We start from the raw sequence: 21,410 nt of genomic DNA, 5'->3' as shown, positions 1-21,410 counted from the left end.
GTGACTAGTGTTTTAAATCATTTAGATATTTTTTCACGAACTTCCCCAAATCAAAGTCAAAGAAGTTCCTTTGACTTCAAAGGGCCCCTGAAACATCCCCCAAAGAGATATTAAACTAGTAGTTTCATTTGATACAGTCAATCACATGGGAAACATTGTTAAATGAGTAATACACCTTCTTAGGTTATACTGTGTGGGTAAATGTTATTAACTTAGATATTCTAGAATTTATATGGAATTTCTAAAAATCTGGTATGTCCTCGAAAAATGTTATGAATCATAATTCTAGTTATTATCTTAAAATATTGTCAGTCACAGCAGTGATCAAGTTTATCTGGTTTATCAAGTTTGCATTGTAATCAGGTCTTTCTTAACTGTGCCTTCTTAAGTCTTTTGTCATTCACAGACAGCTATTGTTTCCCTCTGATTCGTTTGCAGAAATTCTTCCTCTTTAACAATATTCATAGCAAAGACTTTTTTTTTTTTTTTAACAAATACAGGTTTCTGATAACTTTTAAGTTGTACCACTGAACTGGGTAAGAAATTAAAGGATTGTAATGAGAAACCTGATAGCTTCATAAAACTTAAGAAAAAGGATTAGTTACATAGGGCTGAGTGAACTGGTGAATATGGTTATAATTTTTATGGTTTCCGTTTGAAACATTATTGGCTTTTAATCTCTGTTTTCTAGCTTTAAGGATATCCTTACCCCCAAGCTGATTATCACGTACAACAAGTAGTACCTTTGTAAGCAGAATTGAAAGAGTTATCTTTTCTCTCTACCTGATCCTTCCAGAGATTGGAAACTCTCAGGTTTGAAGGGCACCTCCTGACCCCGGTGTAGGAATCTCACAAGATTTTGGGAATCTCGAGAAGAGAGGAATCCACTCAAATCTATAGATAATGGGATCTGATGGTTAGCAGATGGGATCTGATGGTTAGCCCTTGGCGTAGCTTTCCTGGGCTTGAGAAGCCTTTTAAAAACTCACTCTGAGATTTCTCATAAAAATGTTCTAGCAAAGCCAATTTTAAAAGAGGCTGTATGATTAATTATACTTATATAAATAAACAGGCCAAGTTTATTCAAATCAGGCTTATTTTGCAAACAAATTAGTCTTAAGTTGGCTTTATTTGGTAGACATTAGAGTAATTTTAGAGAGAAAAAGATTATGTTTCAGTGGATATTAAATGCTAATTTTGTTGATTGAAGTCTGTATTTACTAACTCTCCAGATAGCTACTTGCTGTTGTAAAGTTTAACTGAATTACCAAAAGGACATCCTATGTTTGTTTCTGAAGCTTATCTCAGTAATCTATCTAATCATAGATCAGATGCTCTATGACCTGCAATAAGGAGATTATGCATACTGGAAAAAATGGAATTTAAAAGACTATCTCCAACCTAGATCAAAGGACCCTGATCAGGTACTCCTAACTTAGTGAAACTGCAGGGAATTGACTCTTTAATTAATACTTTCCACTCAGAAAGGGCTCCGGCACTGGACTGTCCTATAGAGTAGCCTCAAATTCATATTAAAACAACACTCAATCAGAGGAGTAACTATACCTACACCAGGATGAGAAAAAGATGACATCAAAGTAGCTAACTGTCCTAAGATGCCAACTTGACCCATATGATTATAGTGTTTCTTAATTTCTTGGACTTTTGCATATGAGTGAAATTTTTTTTCTACCATGAGCATAATCTTGTGCATAATTTTAAAATAATTAATGCAATTGTTGGGTTTATGGTCAATTACCTATATCCAGTACTTCTGTGTTACTTTGGTGAATTTCTCCACTCCAAATCTCTAATTTGATGGCCCTTAGGAAATGCATTCTGAAAGAAAGATGTTATAGCTCTGTTTTGGCCACTATTGCTATTATTAGATGGGACTCTCTCACTTGGCCAATCAAACATACTTATTCTGACCATGGCCAGAAAATGAATTTAAAGTTTCTTAATTAGTAAAGAACTAAATTTTGGCCAAAGAATATAACCTCCCTCAGATGTTGGGTGGATTTATATGTTGGGTGGATTTATAACACTAGGTTATAGTCACTTAATTTTAAGTGCCTCCTCTATGTTGGCACAATTAAGCCATACTAAGGATAATCAGCCTAATAACACTAGGAGATTGGACTGGGCGCTTTATGAACAATGTCAATTTCCCTTAAAGACAAGGATTGGTACAGAACAGACTAAGTCAGACAACCTGGGGATACTGGACCACATCTAATGGAAATTCCTGGCTTAAATATTTAGTTATAACTACTAAAGCTGCTAGTTAGAATACTTGTATTCTGCCTGTTTTATAAGATTGTTGTTTCCTGAGTTACCGAATGATTAACTGAGCCTCTGATAAAATGATAACTAGGGCAGCATGAGACAATTTACCAAATGTATAGTTCTACATAAGATCAAACTCTAGAGATAGGAAGAGGATATGGTCTCCACAACCCCAACCCCATAACAGACTAGTAAGATATGTGGTCCAGAGACTTTTGACTACTGTTAACAGGGTTAGTCCAGTAATAGTATGTTGAGTGAAATCCTCCCTTCACCTGGGAATGATAATTCCTAGCAAGTGGCACAAGTTGGTCACAAAATGCCTCCCAAACCTTGGTTGAACTTATGATCATCATGGGCTACTGCCAACTAAAGAATGTCACTTGCCATCTGGTTCGACAAGAATTAAATCACTAGCCACTGGCAATGGCTGACCTCCAACACACCCTGAAAGGAGTTCAAGGTGGTGATCAGGAGTATGATACTCTGTTCTCTGGGAAGAACTGGCAGAATAGGCTTCCAGGTAGTTAGATATTTTCAGAAGAAAATTTTATGAACCCAATTTCTTGCATCTTCTCATCCCTAGGAAAAGCACTAAAATCATTAATGGAAACATCTGCTCCTTGTGACTAACAGCAACTTTCTATCAAGATGTGTGCTTGATTGCACATACCCCCTTCACCAAAATCATATATGTGTTGACTCTCCCCCTACCTCTTCAGACCAGTTCTTCAGAGCTGAGAGGCTGTCTTCTGGGCTACAGTCACCGGTAAACCTCAAATAAAACTGAACTCACATCTCTCATGTTGGGTGATTTTTCATGTTTCATGTAGCGGTGAAGAATTTACATCTATCCAATCATATCTTTTGTATTTTAATCGCTAAAGTGTTGCTTGTGTATCTTTAAAGTGGGACAAGTACTATTCTATGACTTCAAAAGAAAATGAAAGATTTATTAGGCCGTTAGATTCCATATTTCCTGTTTCAACCAGAAATTCCTCATTTTGGAGGTCCTATTAAATACTTCTTGTATTTCTGTTAGTCTTGATTCACAGAATAAAATTCCACATTTCTCTTCAGAAAAACTAAAAAATCATCAACACAAGCAAATTATTAACTACTTGGTTATGAAAATGGATTAAAAATTTTAAAGACAATGTGGCAATCATATATATTTAAAAACTTAAAACTCTTAGAAATGCAATAAAATGATAGATTTCATGAAATAGCAATAGAAAAAAACTCTGTAGAGTTTTTCTTTTAAATGTCCATAATACATGTTAAATTATCACGCTGTAAACATAAAAGACCAGGTGTTCCATTTTGCCAAAGCATACCTTTGTAAGACAGATGCAAAATATTTTTATCTCATAAAGTATTCATCAATTTTTGGTTTTGTTTTTAATGAATAGACTTTAAATGAAGCAAGAACATAGTCAAGAAAAACTTGAGTGAACACAATGACACACTTGAGGAAAGGACATGCTTAAGTCCTACCTCCTACCAAGAGATAAGGTCATGTGGTTGTATGTGGTAGATTCAATTACTTCAATACATATTATCAAGTTATTATCAAGTTCATGTTGATCACTAGTCAAGTTGCTGTTGATGAAGTAAGTAAATAAGATAAGCAAGTTCTCTTCTCTCATGCTGCTAACACTTTGGTGTGGAATGGCAGGCAACACAATAAAGACAAGTAAACAAGACAGTATCAGTCAAGGCAAGTTATTTGGAAAAAATAAAATATACCACTAGAGAGCAGTTGGTGCCTACATAAATAAAATGATAGAGGAATATTAAAAGGGAAACTTAAATGCCAAGTAGGAGCTAGCCCTTGAACCATTGAAGAAAAAGCAGCAGAGAACCAAAGGAAATAGAAAAATACCATTATGACTGGACAGAATGCCATGTGCCTTTTGGAGCTGTTTTATTCTTCACAAGGAATATATTTCCTGACTTTTGCTAGTCCAAATTCAAATCTCCTATTTTCTACAAATCCTTCCCCAAATTCATAAAATCATCTATTTTGCCTCTAGCCCATTAAAATGTTTTCCTTCTTTTTTTTTTTTTAAACATATATTAATGGTACTGGGAAACTTCACATCTAATTATATATTAGGTAAATGTTTCTGCTGAGCTCTGTGTCCTCTGAGTATAAAATTATCTCTTTAAGAATGATAATTGTGTGTCTTTATATATTTTGTCCACCATAGTGATAATCCTTAGGGACATATGGTAGTAACAAAATAAGAATCTTGAAGCTTGTTGAAGATCTACCAGGATTGCCATTTAACCCTGGAATTCTTACTCATTAGATTTTCTACCTCTAAAAGGGTTTTTATAAAAAGAAAAGAGGAAAGTCTCCAAGGATAATAACCAAAGTACCTTGCACAATAGAGACAAAAGTATGTTAAATAAAAGTAAAGGAGTCGAAGCTGCTCAGATTAGGCACATTCACCAGTGTATCCTAGAGACTTAATCCTTGGTTTAAGGATTTAAAGTTGTTGGCTGCTAGTTGTCAGTTCTCAGCTTAAATTTTCAATGATTTTCCAGTAATTTTCAATAACAACTTCCTTTCTTTCTTGTCTTGGTTTTCGGCGGCAATCTCTAAATACTGGTAGTATTATGCAGAAACTTACATTGTGAAGACTTTAATCTTTAAGAAAGGGGGCAAAAGATTACAGAGGTTTTATAGTTAATAAACTAAACATGTCTCAGTGATATAGTGTTGTTTTCCAAATACAGAGCCCAAACAAGTACTTGAAACTATTCAGACCCATACACAATCATGTACAAGCATCTTGAAAGGAATAATATGTATATACCAATGCATATGGTGATAAATAACTGTGTCCCTCGGAAAAACATTAAAGGAAATATTTCATTCCAGTTAGTTCATACTAATGATTTGAGATGGTTTTTTTTTTTTTTTTTTTTTTTTTACCTTCAGAATTGTCAAATGATAGTCAACCGAAAACCACCTTAGGAGTTTCCATTGTGCTGCAGCGGAAATGAATCCGACTAGGAACCATGAGGTTGCAGGTTTGATCCCTGGCCTTGCTCAGTGGGTTAAGGATCTGGCGTTCCCGTGAGCTGTGGTGCAGGTCGCACACACGGCTTGGATATGGTGCTGCTGGGGCTGTGGCGTAGGTTGGCAGCTGTAGCTCCGATTCGACCTCTAGCTTGGGAACCTCCATATGCCGTGGGTGCGGCCCTAAAAGAAGAAAAAAAAAAAGAAAGAAAAGCAAAAATCACCTTAAATATTAAAAGAAATTACTCTGCTAGGTGTTTCAGGACAAGATCTCAAGATGGTGTTTCAGGTTGCTTGCTTAAATTAAGGGTTGAGATAATTGGGGGAAAACCAAGAATGGATATTCATTGAGCTGATGGGAGCCCTTAAATAAGGTAAAGAGATATAAAATGTTGCTGCATGGGTCCTCTTTAAAGCTGCTATGTAGCTTTATGAAGTATTTAATGTTAAAATATCTCTGTTTTGTTTTCATCTGATTCCGCAAAAATAAGTGGCGTGCATCTGAGATAAAATCACAATGAGATACAGAGGATGACAAGAACCAAGTGTTTAGGAGCCCTAAGTGTGGAGCTTAAAAGAGTCCAGACTACATAGAAAGATATGTGTTGCATACAACTCTTGTGCCACACTTCACCATGCTCCAAGCCCACCTGGCACTCCAACCCCTGCTACCTGAAATGACCACCTCCATGCAGCCCATGTAGCAGATGCAACCCCAAAGTGCCTTTCCTTGGTTCATGTAACTACCAACTACTGCCTTGAAACTTTTCTGACACATTCAGTGTGGGACATTCTTAGGATCCTGCAAAACATTCACAGATGCTGGGCACTTAACATCCAAGGAGTCAGGCTGTGCACATAGGGATGGGAACTGACAGATACATGCTTTTGTCTTTCATCCCTTAAGCAAACAGCTCTGACACAATTCATAAGGCGTCTCACAAAGTGTCACAGGCTTGAGGGCCAGTCACCTGTTTGATGGCCAACTTGATAATACATCCTGAAGTTAGCTGTTGCATCTTTCCTCTTTCACTTGCCCTGTTCTGTGCTTCTCCTTAGGATCGGATGTTCCTCAAAATTACTGGCAATCAAGTCTTTGTCTCAGGCCCTTTCAGAAGGACAGAAACTAGAACAGTGGGGGTAAGTAAGGAAAAATAAGGGAAAGCAGGAATAAGCCACACATCAGCCCTGAAACAGTAGACAGTTAATTGATTTATGTCCTAAATCAAGGCTAGGAGTAACTTAGAGAAAGTGAGAGGGCTTTAAGGGAGCTGAAATTTTCTTTGAGTTTCTAATTGACTCAGAGCACAATTCCCAAGTGCCACGTTCTCTAAGGTTTCAAATGTGTTGTCTGAATGGAGAGCTAGGAAAATATATTTCCTTCTAATCCCATTCATATTTCCTTCTAAACCACAGGAAAAACTACTACTTTCAACCTATAAGGTAATGATTCTAAGTGACAATAATATTATTTTCTTATTTTACTCCTAACCAACAGTATATATGTATGTACATGTGTGTGTGTTTGTATAATGAGAAAAAAAATTTTGTTTCATTTTAACTGGTTTTAACTAGTTCATTGGTTATTCTTTTTAAAGAAAAAAAGGACAGTTTGACTTTGACATAATATAGTTCATTACCCTAACATATTAACATGGGTTGTTTTCAGTTTATGGTTTGTAAAACACCCTGCTATTAACATTAAATCTTATTTATAACCCATTTTAAACTTATGCAAGAGGCAATCTTAGATTTCTGCATTTATCAAATAAAGCATTTAATGCTCATGGATCACAACATCAAATCGACCTACTGTGTACACTGTCAACTACTTATACTCAATCCTCATGAAACTTAGCACCTCCATGAGATTTGGGTAACAACTCAACTTTCCTTCATTATTCCACATCATTGATTTATAAGAGAAATCTTAAAATGGCAAAGCAAATTTGAGCTTCTTAGGATACTATCTATACACATACATTCTTTGAAATATTTTATTTGTAATTCATTAGACATTTCAAAACACATCAGAATGAAAACATTTTTCAGTATCTAATTTAGTTGGAACTGTAAATGAGGCCTATTTGTTTTCAGGGTTGGTTTTATTTCATTAAGGCAGAATTACTTGTTTTATAATTAGATGTGGAAATAAATAGCCTTTTCACAGGCTAATGAAAAAAAATCACTCACTCAAATTTATCCCAAATTTATTGGCTGACAGAAAGTAATCTCTCATTCACCTTTACCATAAGAAATTAATTTTCCTTTCACCACACAATAAAAACTTTTATAGGCATTTCCTCAAATGAGTCAAAATCATAAATAATTTTAAAGAGCAAAAGAGAAAAATATAGTAAACAGTATTAAAAATAAATTTGAATAAGAGAAAAAAGTCTTATTTATAATGCCTATTCATTTTAGAATAATAGTTCATTAAAAAATCCAAAGAGAGAAATAAAATGTCTAAATTTAAAATGATTCTGCACTTCAATAAATAGAACTTCTTTAGAGATAAAAGTCTAATTCTAATCTTGAAAAGAAAACAAAGCAAAACAAAACATAAACAACCACAAAACTGAATCTCTCTCTCTCTCTCACACACACACACACACACACACACACACACACACATACACACACTCTTAGCAATAATAAAAAAGTAACTTCAACTTTCTAAGAGCCATAATTTTGTTCCATTTATTTAACTTAGCTTGCATTTATCAAGTACTTACTGTATGGCTATACGATGCTAAGTATTTTATTTATACTATTTCATTCACTCCTCAAAGAATGCCTTCCTCCAGGATAATGGCATTATTTTATTACAAGTAACTAGGGGAGAATTTAAAATGCCAACTGAAACCATCAGCACAGCTTAATTTGAAATTAGAATCCTTATGATTATACTTGCTACACAGTTTTCAGAATTTCCATGGGCAGTAACACCAAATTGCCCATAAGCAGGTCAGTTATTCATTAGCATAATACAGTAGTTTAAAATATCTTTAGTCACTAGTTGGTGGGTCACTGTAGTAAACACTGTGGGGTACCACTCAGCTCCCTCCTCTGAGACCTTGGCGTTCACTCATTTTTCCACTTGCTGGGCCTGGTGATTACTAGCAGCTTGCTGCTGAGTCCCCACAGCTCAGTGCTTCTCGCAAATTTGTTCCTATACCAACTGTCTCATCAAGGCAAGAGCACAAAGGCCTGGCCCCCTCGCCAGTGCAGGCCTTCTTTGAAGGGCCGGCCATCCTAGCCCCAGAACTGCAGCTTACTACCATGCCAATGGGACTGCAGTATGAAAGCAGTGGATTGCAGCTGAAAGAGCTGCAGAATGCAGGATCCATCTAGTAAGGGTTCTAAGGGAACTCTAAGAGGAAACATCCAGGATAAAATGGCAGAAAGACAAGAGTAGAGGCAGGACAAAGATGCTTGCAGAATATAAACTCTCTGGAATCAATAGCTGTAGCAATCATTAAACAACCTAACTCTAAGCTGTCATGAAATCTCACACTACCAGGCCTATTTACCTCAGTTCCCATTTACTGATAAACAATTTCTAGTGTTCAATAAAAAACTACAATGTATGTTAAAAGGCTATGAAAAACACATTCTGAAGAGAAAAAAAAAAAATCATTAGAACCAGATTCAGATATAGTGCATATTTTGGAAGTATTAGACACAGAATTTAAAATTACAATAATTAATACGTTAAGCGCTCTATAGAAAAAAATAGTAACCTGAAAACACAGATGGTTAATTTCAGCAGTTAAGATGAAATTATAATAAATAACTAGAAATAATTTATTTTTTTTTAATGGTAGTAACGTAGTTTTACATTTTTTAAAGCTTTTTATTAATTAATTTTTTTTTCCCACTGTACAGCAAGGGGATCAAGTTATCCTTACATGCATACATTTTTTTTTCCCCACCCTTTGTTCTGTTGCAACATGAGTATCTAGACATAGTTCTCAATGCTACTCAGCAGGATCTCCTTGTAAATCTATTCTGATAAGCCCAAGCTCCCAATCCCTCCCACTCCCTCCCTCTCCCATCAGGCAGCCACAAGTCTATTTTCCAAGTCCATGGTTTTCTTTTCTGTGGAGATGTTCATTTGTGCTGGATATTAGATTCCAGTTATAAGTGATATCATATGGTATTTGTCTTTGTCTTTCTGGCTCATTTTACTCAGTATGAGATTCTCTAGTTCCATCAATGTTGCTGCAAATGGCATTATGTCATTTTTCTTTTATGGCTGAGTAGTATTCCATTGTGTATATATACCACATCTTCCTAATCCAATCATCTATTGATGGACATTTGGGTTGTTTCCATGTCCTGGCTATTGTGAATAGTGCTGCAATGAACATGCGGGTGCATGTGTCTCTTTTAAGTAGAGTTTTGTCCAGATAGATGCCCAAGAGTGGGATTGCAGGGTCATATGGAAGTTCTATGTATAGATTTCTAAGGTATCTCCAAACTGTTCTCCATAGTGGCTGTACCAGTCCACATTCCCACCAACAGTGCAGGAGGGTTCCCTTTTCTCCACAACCCCTAAATAATTCAGAGTAAACATATCCAAGGAAAGAATCAGGGAGTATGAAGATTCATCAGTAGAAACTTCTCAAAATGAAATATAAAGAATAATGAAACAAACAAACAAACAAAAACCAGACAGACCATCCAAGTACCACAGGACAATCCCAAAAGCAGGGAAACACATATAATTAGAATATCAGATGAAGAGGGAAGAGAAAATTGAATGGAATAATTAATTAAAATATTATGGTCACAAATTTTTCAAAATTAATGAGAGAAATCAGACCACAGATCTTGGAAGTTCAGAGAACACTAAGTAGGATAAATAGCACAAATTTTACACCTGGCATATCACTGTCAAATTGCAAAAAAACAAAGACAGATAAAAATCTTGAAAAAAAGCCAGAGAAGATAAAAAATTTTACCTACAAAGAAATGAGAATACAGTAGGTCCTTGTTAGTTATCTATTTTATAAATAGTGGAATGTATGTGCTACCCCATCCAGCACAAGGAGGTCCACTCAATGTTCTGTAATAATCTATATGGGAAAAAAGAATGCATATATGTATCACTTTGACGATTCATTTTGTTCTACACCTGAAACTAATACAACATTGTAAATCAACCATACTCCAATAAATTTTTTTAAAAGACGAAAAAGAAGCAAGGATAATAATTATAGTGGACTTTTCCCCAAAAGCCCCCATAAGCATGAAGACAGTGCATTGTTTTATATAAAAAAGAAAAACAACTCACCAATCCAGAATTCTAAACCCTGAGAAATTATTTCTTAAAGGGATGGAGAAATAAGGACTTTCTCAGACAATATATTGTTACTACTATTACTTTAAACAGTTATCTTTTAGCTTAAGAATAAGAAAAAGTAATGATTTTACTTTCCTCTCTTTCATTCCTTCTTCGACACTCTTCCTTTCCTTAACTAGATATGATTTTTCAACATATTTTTCATAACCCTGAAAACACTCTTTTCACATTTCACATTGCCTTAGAGAATATCACTGCCTTCAGAAAGCCTTGCTAAAGGCAGCTCCCATGACTGATTGCCAGGCTGGGTGCACCACTGCAATTTATCAAGCACCCAGCAATATTATTCCTCTGCCACCCAATAGTCTGCACAGGCAGCAAAGCCCAGCCAAACTTCCAGATATGTCACAGGTTTCCAACCTATTTTTCCTGTGGAGTAGATCAACAGGTAACCTAATCTTTGTGTACTATCATAATTTCTGCCAAAAATTTTAATAACCAAGTAACTGTAAGCCTATTTTGGGTCTTGATGGCTTTTATATTTTTCATTGAGACTTCCTTTATTTAAAAAAATTTTTTAAATGATTTTAATTTTTGCCATTATATTTGTTTACAGTATTCTGTCAATTTCTACGGTACAGCAAAGTGACTCAGTCACACATATATACACATTCTTTTTCTCAGATTATCCTCCATCGTGTTCTATCACAAGTGACTGGCTATATAGTTCCCTGTGCTATTCAGTAGGAGCTCATTGCTTAACCACTTTGAATGCAACAGTTTGCATCTACTAACCCAAGACCTCCTTTAGATTGCTGTATATACTTGGAAAGAAACCATTAGCAGATCATGATACTACATTATGATATTAGAGCTTCTAAGATAGAACTCATTTCTAAATACAGTGTCCCTGAATAGTAGTATAATACCAAGTACTTCAGCCTGGAAAAATAATTTTTTTAAACATTCTACCAAGCAAAGATTTGTAAATGATTGTTGTGTGTTTATGCATAAGAGGGACTTGGTTGATTTCTTGAACATGCTAATATTTTTGTTTGCCTTCAAAAAAACATTTATTGATTGAAAACATTTCATCATTCTGAATTTTTGGTTTATTTTACCTGAGGTGTAGTGGATACAAGCAAATGCTTTGAAAGATTAAAAACAATGTCTTCTTATTAATATTGCCAGTTATTTGTGTCCAAATAAAGGACTCTGTCAGTAGAATGCTCCTACTGTTTCAATTTTGCAAGTCCACTCTTTTGCTACGTTAACTGGGAAGCCTGCTCTGAGGAAAGAGTGCTAGTACTTTGTGGTATCTCACTATATGATTGTATTGTTCAGCCCATGGATCTGGCTGTTACTGAGAATATACAATTTTATTTCAAAAGAAACAATTAAAAATGTAACACATTATTCAGAGACCATATACAAATTTAGAATATTAAAACACACTCTTCAAATATTGCTTGGACCAGGGATCCTGTTTAAAGTCAAGTGTTAAGAAAAGGCTTAGAGTATCTTGTGATCTTCTTGGGTGTCAAAGGGTGTCACTTTTATGATTAAAAATGTATAAACTAGGAGTTCCCTCGTGGTACAGAGGGTTAAGGATCCAGAGTTGTCACTGCTGTCATGCAGGTTGGATCTCTGGCCCAGGAACTTCCACATGCTGGGAGTGCAACCAAAAAAAAATTTTTTTTAAAGGGACAAACTCAATTAAAAGATGCATAATGTCAACATTTGGAATGTATACAAAAGAACCAAATGAACATTTTAGAACTGAAAACATATTGTCTGAAATTGAAAACTCATTTGGTATGTTTAAGGAAGGGTACACTGTGTCTGGAGTAAGAAACTCAAAAAATCAGCTAGCACAAATTCTTAGAAGGGGGAACACCTCTCCATCATATCCCATGATAAATGACATCAAGGAGTGGGAGCACTTTCTTAGAGATACCTGGCATTCATTGTATAAGTAATACAGATGTTATAGATACTGTGCTCTTTTGTCTATACAATGTGGTTTTTATTTAACAGAAAGGGTGAATTCACGGTAGAGCTAAGTTTGTGAAATTGTCTCTAGATCCTCTAAATATTTGCGTGGTCCACAAGTAGTCAGATAGTCACCTCCAGTATGGAATCTATTTACTATTCTTTCCAATAAGTTAAATCCAATCTGTCCACATCTGTATCTTTATCTGCATATTCATATCCCTATCTATCTATACCTAAATAGCTATAACCTCTTCCTTGAGCTTGATCTTTCTTGTGCCAATTGTGGTTTCTATTCCGGTGTCACAAAATTAAACTAATACAGATTTTCCTTTACTGAAGGAATACATCCCTCTTACCTTACCCTGTAGAAGTCGATAGATGTAATCCAATGATTATGATTGCCTTTCCACAAACGTAATTTAGAAACATTAATATTCAGTTTTTCTTTTTTTTCTCCTTTTCCTTCCTCTTTCTTTCTCTTTCTTTCTTTCTTTTTCTTTCTTTCCTTCCTTCCTTCCCTTTCTTTCATCTTTCTTATTCCTTCCTTCCTCTCTCTCTTCCTTTCTCCCTTCCCTCTTTCTCACACACATGTAGACATACACTCATATATAAACACATTCACACTCATGATCATCATCCATTATCATTTTTACCACATTAAGCAAATAATAAGCAATACTGGAGAAAAATCCAAACGTAGTAATTTTTGTCATGGAAAAAGATATTTGTAAATATAATGTATTTATAGATGGATCTGCATTTTCATTTCCCCATGCTACCACAAAAGCCCATTTCTGTAAATGATTTAAAACTATATATTATGGCAAAATTATTAAAAATCATCAATATGCATTATTAGGTTGTCTTTTCCACATTTTTGACTGATTTGAGACAATTCAATGAATCAAGTTGGACAAAATTTTATCATTTATATGAATAATCTAATAAATAATGCCTTAAAAGTTTACAGCACTTTTTACATTATGAAAGCTTAATATACATGACTCCAACTACCGTGACCAATTATTTCACTGGGTTAATCCAGTGACTGTTACCCAAATCAGTAAACAAAGCTTTTGTTATTCAATTAGAAACACAGTCGGTGATGGAAATTAAAGCTATTTATTCTGTGAACCCAGACAGCATAACTGTGTATCTTTCATTATAGACAAACAGTTACTTGCTGCAAGGATTGGGCAATGCAGAATCTTATTCAAAGTTCCCTCCTACTCCTACCCCAGCTCTTCATACAGACACAATCTTGTCATTGAAACAAATTTCAGAATTCCCAGTTTTAATACACTGTGCCAAAAACTAAATTAGCACATTGCTTTGCTTTAAGCTTGAACTATCTCTTAAGCCTGAAAACACAGTATGCCATCATTTTTAAAAGACAAGTCAGAAAACCTGTACGGAAAAAAAATAAAACTAAACAGATCTTTTATCTCTAAGAAACTAAGAAGTGTCCCTATGGTTCTTCTACCCTTCTCTAATTTTATCTGATTTTCAGCCTAATTCAATTCTGTCTTTTTAAACATAATATAAATTTAAACCAGTGGAAAAAATATGTCCAAGGAATAATGAGTGGATATAAAGTAGAACAGCAAAAAGTAGCTAAGGCAATAACAAAAATATATGTATATGCTTAATGTTATCACTAAGAAAGCATAAGTTAGTGATACAATTCACCAAGACTATCCATTACTTCTAAAGCCAATGATAAATGCATTTGATGCATTTGGAATTTTTTTGATGCAAGACTCACTTATGAAACTGTAATGCTTGATTCACCCAGTCATTCATTCAACAGATACTAGCCTTCTATTATGCCCTAAATTAAAGTACTATGCTAGGGAGTGAGATGACAGAAAGATGCCTGGAACTTGGATTCGGCTACAGCAGAAGACACTTTAAAGCACAAAGAGTAATTTGAAATGACATGAGAAGATTTTATGTGTGTGAATATGAATGAAAGAGAACAAGTCAGAAAGAGGTAGTCAATGTATTTAGCCTGGATATGAAAGCTTGTTTAGGGAGACATTTCTATAAATTATATATATAAAACATCTTAGAGTCTAATAGTTCTACCAATGCATTTGGTCTTATAGAACCCATCTTAATAACTTATACTCTGATTTCTTTATTCCATTCTATGATTTTTGGAAGGGATTCTAGAGAAGAGTTGTTTTTAATTTTTTTTTTTTTCCTTTTGGCTCAACTTAATGGTTAGTGCATCATCAGTCAGAGTGCAAAGCCATGGATGCAGCAGATACTCTATGAAAAAGTGCTTACAAATAAATATAACAAATGATGCTAACTTTCAGAGGATTCAAGCCTATGTAGGAAAAAGGAAGGAATAAAGTCAGGGGAACTTTGGGTGATGAAACAGCAAATCTAATGTTATATAAACAGCAGACATGGTTAGAGATACTTTAAATCTCCCCAGAATATATGATCATCAAAAGACCAGACTAAGTTCCTCGTTTGAGGCTGCTTAATGAGTGTGGTCCTTAGAGTCACAGAAGGAATTTGAGAGCAATCTCTTTTGCCTTGTTGCAAATGGTTTTCACCTGAGAGGCGTTAATAACTCTCTTTTTCAGGTCATATATTTAAATAGACTCATATTTGATATCTGTAACAGAGAAAGATTAACTTACATTGTACAGGGTTTATGGTTCAATATCACACACATACAGTTGAGAAAAGTCTTCTCTACAGCTTGTACATTATGAGTAGGGGATGATTTATAGCCATTAAGCTTTCACTCTATTTTGAACATATATATTAGAAATGGAGCCTGCAAGAGTGTGCCTTTTATTTATTTATTTAGAAATATGACACATGAAATATAAAGTTAAGGGAAATAGCATTGTGAAAATTATGGTGAACACTAATTATATTTTCTTCTGAATAGCAGATTACAAAAGTACTATTCAAGAGTCATCATTAATTAGGCCATGCTAATTATCTTTTCTAAGAATATTTATTCTTCAAGTGATACTTAAAAACTGGATAATGTAATTGATATAAAGGAAATTTCAGATTTAGAGGAAAATAACACTGGAAATCATATTTGCTATAAATATATTCCTTTCATCTACATCATATAATTATGGAAAAATCTCTATATTACTTTAATGAGCTTGTCTCTAAAGAGAAGACAGTAGTAAATTTGAAGACAAGTGATCTTTAGATTATCAAAAGCCAAAAAATGCAAGGCAAGGTTGCTCTATATTGATATGGTATTGATTCAAGTTAAAATTGCAAAACTGAGTAGTTCTCACTAAGAAATGGACTCATTTCCTATTTTGGAAAATAAGTATAGAAAAATAGGTTTATTATATTATTAATATTATTACTTAATTGGCTATACAGTTATCATTGGGTTTATGAGGTTTTTAAGCATTTAAATCCTTCTACATTTTTGCTTCATTTAAAGATATTAAAATCCTGAATGATTTTTAAATGTCATATGTCTAGAGTAAATTCTAAACTAGAATTTTTTTTTTTTTTTGCAACCAACGTAAACACACCCAAATCTAAGAATTCAGGGCGCATTTCCCAAGTAGTTATTAGACAATCCTTTTGTGTTATTTCAAAAAAATAACACAAAAAGAAATTAATCAGAATAATAGAAAAATTATAGAAAGCCCAAAACATTTTTACGTTTTACCTTATTCAACATCTATTTAACAAATTTTGAGGAGCTCAAGGCCCTCCTCTGTGCTATTTTCAGTGATTTCAGTAACAAACTACTGAGCTCTTATAGACAGAAGAATTGTCACACACAGTTCACAATTCTAGGAGGAAATGAAAGCAAAGGTATTGATAACATTATATAGAATCAGAGACCAAACAAGAAGTAACCAGATCTTATTTAGCCTTCTTAGGCAGTCATGCTCTCTCTAGGCCTAGGTAAATCAGTGAAGTCCATAGAGTTAAATCAGTTCTTTGGGGGACAAGGTTCTAGGCGGCAGCTTTGCCTTTAATTTTTTTCTCTTTTCTTTAACAACAAGCCAACCCAACTTAATGGGAACTGAGGGGAAAAAGAACATTTCAAACTAGCATTTCCTGCCCATAATTTTATTTAATAGTAACATACTTCAGTTCTTCAGATATATGCAGTTATGATTTAAGATCCAAGTTAGAGTTCACAGTAAAACGGAGATATTTCATTTCTATTTTATAAAACAGAGCTTTGGTGAGATGAAATGAAAAGATATAGTACTTAAAAAAAAAAAAACACACCAAAAACCAAGAATGTTCCCAAGGCCCAAAGCTCCATGGGGAAAAGATGAGCTAATAACAACAACAAAATATAAAGAGAACATTGAGATAAGGCTCCCAACCCAAGTATTTGGAGGTTAGAAGGAAAATTACCAGTCCAGGGCCAGGGTAAAAGTTAAAAACTTTCTGGTAGCATTATATATTTCATTTGTGAAGAGAAATACATCAGGCTCATGGAGGATAAGAAGTATCCCTTGAACAGCACAAAGTAATTACTTCCTACTGTGGAATTAGCTCCCCTCCCTACAACCACAAAGCACTAAATTAAAAGGAGGGAAGAGGCAGTTTGGTTTTAGAGTCTCCAGCCATATAAAAGAGAGTATAGCCAGCTATAGGAGAAAGTCCTAAACCAAAAATGGTTAGAATGTGCCTAACAAAGGCATGTTAAGCAATGAAACTGGAAATCTGTTGCTTTAACAATCAGATATGTAATAGTACAGAACACAAACAACCCTTCTATATTAGTTTTCTAGGGTTGCCAGAACAAAATACCATAGTCTTGGTGGCTTACCAAAAGAAATTAATTCCTTCACAGTTCTAGAGGCTGAAAGTCCAAGATCAAGGCACCAGGAGGGTTAGGTTCTTCTGAGGCTCCTCTGCTTGTCTTGTGGGTGGCCACCATCTGCTGCCTCTTTACACGTTTTTTCCTTTGTGGATGCCCCTGATGTCTCTTCCTCTTCTTATAGGGACACTAATCATATTGGATTAGGGCCCCACCCTAATGATCTCATTTTAACTTAATACCTCCTTAAAGACTTTATTTCCCAATGAGGTTTTATATGAGGTACTGGGGGTTGGGACTTCAACATATGAATTTGTGTGGACACAATTCAGCCAGTAACACCATCTCCCCCCAAAGACAAGAAAAACCTTTTACAGTCAATCATTTGACCCTAAGATTTTTTTCCCCTCCTAACTCCCAATTAGTAACTTTCTAAATTTCAAAGCATTCTGGAGGACTGACCCCACTCCATGGGAGAACCTCCATGAGGTCTAATCCAGGGCCAACTCCTATTTTCCAATGTGTATATACAGGACGTACGTTGTTACACTGATTGATTATGAAATGGATACATGAACTTTTGGTCCAAGCAAGATGAAATCTAGCATTTCTGCCTGCTGGGAAAAGAGACATTCTCTTTCTTTCTGAACAATATGGTGGGTGGAAGTAATGCTTCCCATTTTGTAACCATGAGAAAAGTAAGTCTAAGAGTGAAGCTTATGGTGGAAGAAAAAAAGAGCTGATAGAATTATAAAAAAAAAAAAAAAAGAAAAGAAAAGAAAAAGAAAGAAAGAAAAAGATGAGTTAAATTTCATCAGACTGTACTCAAAGCCCTCCACCTCTTGACTCTTTAGTTATGTAAAGGAACACATTCTTTTTACTTGTTAAGAATGCTGAAGACATGCATTCTGTGACTTGCAACCAAAACTATTTTTACTAATATACCTTATGATTTCCAACTAACAATGTAAGTGTGGTTTGATTTCTTTTTTATTCCTGTTTCAAGCCAATAAAAAACTATAATTTTTAAAAATAAAACTTGGCTAGATAATTGTGGCTATATACACCATTAAGAGAGCCAGAACTAAAAACTCAGAATTAATAGTGGATCATCATTTGGGAAAATAATTTCACTGCTGTGTGCCACTGTATTTCTTTAATTTTTGCTAATATCCAACTCTAGGAAGCATGGTGAATATTATTAAAGTGCTACCTATAAAGTATTTTAGCTATCTATAAATATGACTTAAAGAGTAATATAAAGTATAGCATTATTATATGGATGTAAATATGTCAAACAAGGGCAACCATTGGACTGAAGCTTCAATTCCATTTTCTCTCAGTATGCACATTGAAAACAACTCATAAAATAGGTTAATGAAGTAGAAATATAGAGTCTTATAGTCAAATCCAGAGTGAAAGATAAACATAGTAACTCCCCCTCCAGGAAAATTAAGAATTCAGTCATTCCCTTTCCAGATTGAGATTGGCTCCTGGCCATTATTTGTAAAAGAAAGGTTTTTTAAAAGGGAGGAAATAAATTCTAGGGAACACAGAAATAAAGACATTTTTCATATACATATACATATTTTTAAAATGACAGCAGCGATCCTAGCATTTGTAATAGAAACTATAAAGAAACTCTGGAAAAATGAAATTCAAGACATAGCAATAAGTGAGAGCCCTCAGGAGATAGGCAGCATTTCCCATATTTTCACTTAATGAGTTACTATCTCTGTCTTGTCCGAGTGAAGATCTTTGTAGAGCTCTGCAATGTGCTGGTCATTGTCAGGATGCAGACAACTTCCTAGTGAAAATCACACGATTTTGTGTTCTCTTAGCTTAATTCAGTCTGACTTCTCTGATCTTTCAGATACTTCTCAATTTCATACTTAGGAAGATATCTGGAAAATATTCAGGATATTGTGAGGGGTAACTTAAATGGATTCTACACACCTATGAAAAATAATACCACACATGTTTTTCCAGTATCCCCCCAACAGAGAAGAATGCAAGGCATCAGTCAATGCTCAGTGTCCATTTATGATTTTAGGGCAAGGGCAGGGAGAAATGAAGCAGCACGCTGAGAGGGCATGAAGGACATCCCGAATGAGTTCACAGAAATCAAGTCTCAGATGATCTGATTTGATACTCTTCAAAAACTATTTACATGTATTTCTTTACAGAATTCAGATCCTTGAAAATGTATCCTACCAATTACCTGCCACAATTAAATACTTTTCCCCCCAGCTTTACTGATATTTAATTGATATATAACACTGTGTACATTTAAGGTGTACAATGTAATGATCTGATGTATATGTGTGTGCATATATTACAGAATGATTACCAAATAAAGTTAGTTAACACATCCATCATCTCACACAGTTGCAATTTTTTTGTATAGTGAGAGTTTTTAAGATCTACTCTTTTAGTAACTTTCAAATATACAATACATTTAAATACTTTTGTGAATACCCCCATTTGATACCCACGTAATAGATGGAAAAAATGATGGGCTTGTTTTAAGGCACTGTACCTTCTTTATAAATGAGAAGAACTAATGACCACTTTATTATACCTAAGATTTCCGTGTTTATTTAATGTTCTTAATCAGATTTCTGCAGTTTCTTCAGAAGGTACTCAGATGTACTCTGCCTGTCCTCTGTAGGGCAAAGTTCAGCTTTCACTGAACCATGCACATGGGAATAAAAACACATTTCATACTCTGCTCTTCAGGTATGGCTTTGAATACATATTTAGCAACATTCTTATGAAAGGAAAACATTCTCCATTTACAACTCTATCAACTGAATGGGCAGTAATATTAAATTATTTGTACCCGGCAGAATATTCATAGGCAGAGTCACAGCAAATCACAGTCTGAGAAGACCATACAGATTTCAGGTGCTGTGACCTTAAGTAGACAGGTGCATAGATAAGTCCTAATGCAGCCACTTCATCTTAGATGGCAATGGCTAGAGAGCAGAAGTTTCAGAACTTTTAAAGATAAACAAAACAAATGTAGCTTTAGCTCTGGTGGGCAGTGAAATAAGTACTTAGAAATTAATGCAAGGAGTACCAGGAGAGGAGACAGCGTGTTGTGGAAGACAAGGACCTTGATATATCTATCTAGATCACTTCAGGAATCAGATCTGTATAGACTTGGGTGTCACCAGCATGTACAAGGTGTCAGAGTTAAAACCATGACCAACAAAGAGGATGACCCTTAGAAGGGCCAGTATCCAAAGAGAGAATCCTGGGTAGCAGCAGACTTTAAAACACAGACTTCTTCCCTGTGGTTTCTTCCTATGGTTTCTCAAAACTTTATACTGACATTTATCCTAAGTAAAGATGGGAACTGTTTCAACAGCACTAAATATATCTAATCACTTTTCAACAGACTCTGGCATCAAGTGGACCTGTGAATAAGAGTGCCCTCTGATACTTTTTTAAATGCTTCTCAGCTTCATCTCTCTAATTCATTGCTTGTAATTCTTCAAGATTGTTTTCTATCTCCAATTATGAAGCCTGAGAGATCCTTTTTTTTTTTTTTTTTTTTTTTTTTTTTTTGATAAGAAGCAGGTTCTGGTGATTAGAAATAGTTTCTAAGCTTACAGTTATGTCTCAATTGTGTAACTCCTTTTATATTAGATGTTTGCTTCTTGGAGAAAGAAAAAGGATAAATTACTACTTCAGTCCAAAACATCCTAGTGGAAATCAAAGCTCATGATTGGTGAGGAGAGTGAATCTGTATATAACAAAACTCTGTTCATTTCTTTGTGTAACAGGTCTCTTGAGAATTTTGTTCTGCATAACTTTGTCAAGAGAACTAGCATATGGATGTTTTCTGAGGCCATTTACAGTGCCCTGAAGCAAATAGGAAGGCAAGACTGATGACTTTACCTTATAAAAATCTTTCAGGAAGACTAGTCTACTTAAAGTATGTCTGCATTTGATCTGATAACAGGCAAACTATTTCACTTCATCTTAGGCAG

At 34.7% G+C, this 21,410-nt stretch overlaps 1 protein-coding gene and 1 long non-coding RNA gene across 3 annotated transcripts in view; one reads left to right on the top strand and one right to left on the bottom strand.

Annotated features, from left to right (window-relative positions):
• The window catches only part of LOC106508899 (4-galactosyl-N-acetylglucosaminide 3-alpha-L-fucosyltransferase 9), a 200,635-nt gene that overhangs the window by 32,800 nt on the left and 146,425 nt on the right, over positions 1-21,410 (bottom strand). The gene's annotated exons all lie outside the window — the stretch shown is intronic.
• Positions 1-21,410, top strand: part of LOC110260380 (uncharacterized) — a 408,289-nt gene that overhangs the window by 257,096 nt on the left and 129,783 nt on the right. Inside the window, exon 3 of one of the 2 annotated variants that reach the window (XR_014806288.1) lies at positions 6,380-6,460. The exons of the other annotated variant lie outside the window; for it this stretch is intronic. This is a non-coding gene — a long non-coding RNA (uncharacterized LOC110260380). The remainder of the gene's footprint in view (positions 1-6,379; positions 6,461-21,410) is intronic. 2 annotated transcript variants of the gene reach the window in all.

The sequence above is a fragment of the Sus scrofa genome, chromosome 1 (genome assembly GCF_054392235.1).
Source record: "Sus scrofa isolate SSC_HxYL_T2T_F1_AM1 chromosome 1, Sscrofa_HxYL_maternal_Yorkshire_Landrace_v2.0, whole genome shotgun sequence".
Classification (NCBI taxonomy): Eukaryota; Metazoa; Chordata; class Mammalia; order Artiodactyla; family Suidae; genus Sus; species Sus scrofa.
Note: the sequence above shows the minus strand (reverse complement) of the source record. Positions and strands in the feature narration are given on the sequence as shown.